Source organism: Tenebrio molitor, chromosome 1, assembly GCF_963966145.1.
Source record: "Tenebrio molitor chromosome 1, icTenMoli1.1, whole genome shotgun sequence".
Taxonomy (NCBI): Eukaryota; Metazoa; Arthropoda; class Insecta; order Coleoptera; family Tenebrionidae; genus Tenebrio; species Tenebrio molitor.
The window spans coordinates 18,163,651-18,169,142 of NC_091046.1; the positions used below are offsets into that span (position 1 = coordinate 18,163,651).

The 5,492-nt window shown below is 33.0% G+C and overlaps 1 long non-coding RNA gene across 1 annotated transcript; it reads right to left on the reverse strand.

The window, feature by feature from the left end:
- Nucleotides 1-2,348: 2,348 nt before the first annotated feature.
- On the reverse strand, nt 2,349-3,667 carry LOC138141471 (uncharacterized). The gene is made up of 2 exons (XR_011163165.1): nt 3,324-3,667; nt 2,349-3,271 (listed from the first exon to the last, which is right to left on the reverse strand). It is a non-coding gene; the product is annotated as an uncharacterized lncRNA (long non-coding RNA).
- Between the last annotated feature and the right edge of the window lie 1,825 nt (nt 3,668-5,492).

Below are 5,492 nucleotides of genomic sequence, written 5' to 3' on the forward strand. Positions count from 1 at the left end.
AATAAAGATGAGCGATTTTTCATTGGAAAGCGATGATTCATTATCAGTTATCACCAAACACAAAACAATAATTGTTACAAAATGTGTATAATCTGTTTCAAAATCAAAAATCCACCACCTGTTGAATTATGTTGGCAGAAAAAAAGAAATCCCTAGAATAAGTTTCATTTTTTTGGGTTGGGCCTACCTCCCGCCATAATTTGACATTGAACTGTTGAGTTTGTTTACGTAACACAAAATAATTATTATGTACAAAAAGGTGGTAGCTACTATATCATACCTTTTGAGTGAAATAATAAAATTAGAATAAAAAACACGATGAACTACGACCAAAACGACGGTCCAACAGTTTTCTTTCATAACCCCACTTTTTTCTGACACTTGCAGACACACTAAAAACAAAAGTTGGCGACGTTGTCGGTTGTATTTTCGAGGTAGAATGCAGTGTTGGTGGATTTTTGATTTTGAAACAGATTATAGGTTACGTTTTGGACACGTTTTCTAAAACCTACAAATGAAAATTGAAATACCTACTGAAAACCAAAAAAGAACCGCGAATATCCGTTCCGTGATCGACTGTGTTCGGTCTACCTCGGTAGTTTGCTGTTCCATCGGAAAATCCCGAACGAGTTGCAAATTTGTCAAATTAGGCGCACGCGCATCAATATATAGTTGACTCAAGTTGCAAAAAACCACTTGTCATTTGCAACTGCATTTTTTTCATATTTCTGAACCAAATAAAGGCACAAAGGGACCAGAAAATCATAGTTTGGGTTGAATATTTTCCATATAAGTACAGTTTTAAAGTAATTTCAAATGACTAATGCCATAAAAGTGCTGTTGTAAATGCAAAGTGGTTTTTTGCAACTTGAGTCAACTTTAGTTGGAAATTAATTTGGAATATTGTGTAGGAACATACTTATCATACAAGGCAGTAATCATAAAGCGTTTTTTCGCGAATAACCGTGTAACAGTATTCGGTTAGAAACGGTTTCCCCCCACTTTTACTCACTTTTTGAGTAACACAGTTTACGCGAAAACGCAGCGGTTATTTTATAGTGTTATTCCCCTAAGTTATTTGTTATAAAATATTAATTAAAAAGTTTAACAATTTCCAGTTATTCAGTTTTTCACTTCTATGAGTTCTGTGTATTTCCAACTCTATGTGCAGTGATATGACAGCAGACGCCACAAATATGGACTTATTCTTTGTGTTAATGGATTCGTTTTTTTCGAACGATACTGAAATAATCGTTTTGAAAATGCATGAAACTCTTTTTAAGAAAATGAAATTACTAAAAAGAATTAGGGAAACGCATATAAGACAACATGTGAATTATAACATATGGTTGAATACTTATAATGAAACTCATTTTTTTGAATTGTTTAGAATGCAGAAAGCAACCTTTTATAAGTTATTACATATTATAATTTTAAACGATCAGACACGACTCATACAGAAGAGATATAGGGGAGGAAATCATGTTATTCCGCCAGAAAAAGGTTTACTTGCATTTCTCTGGTACATGTCCAAACAAGATACTCTGTTATCTATTGCTGATCGTTTTAATTTAGTTCCTTCAACAGTAATGCACTTAGTCAATGCCTTTCTTTACGTACTGTTACAATTAAAGGGAAAGTATATATTTTGGCCCAAAACACAAGATGAATACCAAGTTATTTGTAATGGTTTTACAAATTACCCCAACGTTGTAGGGGCCGTTGATGGCACACACATCAAAATAAAAGTACCTGCTAATCAGCACGATAGTTACGTAAATAGATACCAAAGTCATTCCATCAACTGTATGGGTATTTGTACTGCGAATAAAATTTTCACCTATGTTTTTGTTGGATACCCAGGTTCTGTGCATGACTCCAGAGTTTTTTCAAATTCATCGTTGGTGCAACATATAGAACAATTTGGGAAGCACAAATATTTCCCAATGGAAGAATACCACTTAATAGGAGAGCGCATTTCCACTAAGATCCTGGTTAATCACTCCTTATTCGCGGAGAAATAATTTGATTAGAAGGGAAAAACATCATAATTTTTGTCTAAGCGGAGACAGAGTTTGTATTGAAAATACTTTTGGCATTTTGAAGGGGAGATGGGCACGACTGCAGTATATCAATACATATTCTGTCAGTAAGGCGATTGAAATCAGTACAGTAGCATGTGTGCTCCATAATTTCTGTTATTTAAATAACGATGAGTGGCAGTATGACATATATGAAGACATGTTGAATGAAGAAGAATATGTCAACAATAACAGAGAAGAATTTCGACTAGGAAATGAAAAAAGGAACAATATAGCAATGAATTTGGCAAACTAATCAATAGAATATTTTACTGACAAAAATATATTTAACCAAATTATAAACTCTCAACAATAATAAATGAAAATGTTATTCTGTTAAAAATCTTAAAAACAAAAAACAAACAAAACTTTTACTTTTAACTTTACTCTGAATCTGACGAAGAGGTCCTCTTTCTTTTTTGTTTTATTAAACGTTCAAATTGGTCTAATAAACGTTCTCTTTGTTCCGTTTGCTTCAGTAGTATATTTTCAAATGATGAAAACTGTTTCTGTCTTTGTTCTTTATCTTCAGCATGTTGTTGTTTTAACAGGTTTATTAGGTTATTAGTACTAGCTGGTCTAACAGTCTTGTGCGTTGAAAACCTATTTTTAATCCTAACATTTTTGTCAACAATCTCAAGGTTTACTTCTTCATTTTCACTTTCTTCAGTATTGTCATTTGTTACCTCTAACGTATCTTGAAGATTTTTTAGGAGTGGATTTATCTTTATGGCCTAAAATGCCGTGCATTTCATTGAAAAATGGAGGTGGTTCTCTTTTTTCTTCTCCTGTTTGTTTTACATGTTGAATGTGTTTTAAATATTGTTTTTGCAGGTTGGCAAACTTTTGCCTTAATTTTTCAACAGCCTCTTTACCTTCCCCAACGTTGAAGCCGCTATCTGCCATTTCTTTTGCAATTTTTTTCCACAACTGACTTTTTATATGTTTTTTATCATCAAAATCTGTTGCATATTTGTCTCGAAGGTTTAGAAACAGAAGTGTAGCTTCCTGGTCAGTTGCATTTGGGCGTTTTGAACACCATATATTGCACTTCTCTGATACATCATTATCGTTTCTAAAGCTGGTGGAACAAGAATCAGATGTAGAACATGAAGGTGAGACTGATGCTTCTGTATCTTGAGATTGAATTTTTAATATATTTTGTAAATATTGTTGAGCTTGAGCGGGATCTATGAAAGATATGCTTTTTAAAGTCAAACATTAAAATACCTACAACAGTACCATTCAGAAGAATATTTGCTGTGTTTAAATCCACATTAAGTATTATATCTTCTCCTTTATTATTTAAGGAAATTTCAACCAACTCGATGCTCTCAGACATTTTCAAAGGACACCACAAAATTCGTCACAACAATCGTTCACTTCAGTTCACTTAGAGCATAACCTCAATCAACTTCACTTACCCACGTTGCGACCAAGGTTACTCAAATCCCTAACACAGGTTACTAGTATGACGTAATTTATGACGTCATGATCATTTCCCCTCAAATACCGTTGCACGCAAAAACGAGGTGGTTACAGTAACCGACTTACCGATAGATCAACGCGAACTCGCGAAAAAACGCTTATAGTCAATCATCATCATCAGTAGTTAAAAGAAAATCATCATGCAGTAAATGATTAAAATGATTAAAATACAGACATCAAAAAAACTGTGTTCCATCAACAAAAAAATGAAGACTTCCAGCCACCTTCCGATCCACCAGTATTAGCAGATCCTCAACACTTTCATAACTAGTTGTACAAATAACTAACGGGCCTTCAAATAAATTTATATTTAGAGCAACCTATGGAAATTCAATTGTTTGCAACATTTTTCCAGCGTAGAAAATGACACAAGAAACGTCTGACATTTAACGAAATAAATAATAAAATGGTTTATATTAATAACATAATTACATAACATTTTTGTTTTATAATACAAAAATTTCCGATAATATTGCCGAATCTGGAAAAGTGCCCCGAATGCTTGCAGCGTTTCCACGTTGAATGGCAAGGGAAATCCTCTCGAAAAGGATTTTCTTTGATTTTGAATCGCCTGATTCCGCAATAAGTCGATTTCCGATGACATTAATGAAATCGATGGCTTCTTTGCACCAAGGGCTAAGGTTTCAAATGCTAAACACGTAGTTTGACGAATTGATTGAACTATATTTGCTATGTTTGCGTTTGCAAGCCATTTCAGCGGCAAATTAGGTTAGAAAATATTTTTAATTTTTGTAGTGCATTTTCCCTATTCTCCCTCCACGAAATATGACAATATGAAATTGGGAAAAAGCTTACTATGCAACCTGTATAACTCCGGAGAATAATTGGTTACCTACAAAAATTATCTTTACACTGTTAACAGAATTAGAATGTCGCCTACGCCTACTCTAAATATAAATTTATTTGAAGGCCCGATATAACAGCCCGGTTTTTTTGTTTCAATAAAAAATATGTACATACTTACACGACCAAAATTTATTGCTCGCGACAGTACATAAAGTCCATTCAAAAATCAAAAAACCACCACTTGTTGCTTTAGGTTGGTAGTTATTTTTTCATACTCTGTTGGTAACTATAAATTATGACATTAATTTGATTCAAAATAAAATTCAATTGCTTTCAATTTCGTTCAAATTGTTTTATTATTGCTCAGCAGGTTTCATTTATGTATTAGTTCTATTATTTTTACGTAAGCATGCCCAGAACAGAATTCACACGAACCCCCCATAAATTTGAGTAATTTGACACTTAACCTAAAAATTACAATTCTCACCAAATTGTACACTAGACAGCGTTGCCGATAGTAATTATCGAGGAAAATGAGACTTTGGTGGTTTTTTCATTTTTGAATGGACTTTACATGTCCCAGAGTTGCGAAAAAGCTCCATAACTTGTTTTTTATTAAAGATATCAACTATTACTTTTTTCTAGATGATAGCTACTGCACATTCGGAAAATATTGCGGTATATATACAGTGTGTCTCAATATACTGGCTAGGTTTCATTTAAAAAACATATCTTTAGTGTTTTTAGTATATTGGGACCACCTATATATACAGGGTGCGTCCTAAAAAAACGCCGCAAGCCATATCTCCGTTATTTATGGCTCGATTTAAATAAAACAAAAACTGGAATAAATCACTTTAAAAACACTATAAGCACAACAAAGACTATTTTTTTTCAAAAAGTCATTCAAGGTCAGACGATAGTCAACTTTGTTTTTTCAAATAGCTTGGTGTATTTTTTTATACCCATTTTGAAACAGATTATTTTTCTGAATCTAATGATATGCCACATGTTAGAATGCATTTAACAGTAACCGCGAAAATAAATTAATAAAATAGCATTATTGAAAATTTTTTCATATACAGAATGGTCCCGATATAACCAATTTCCAAAAAT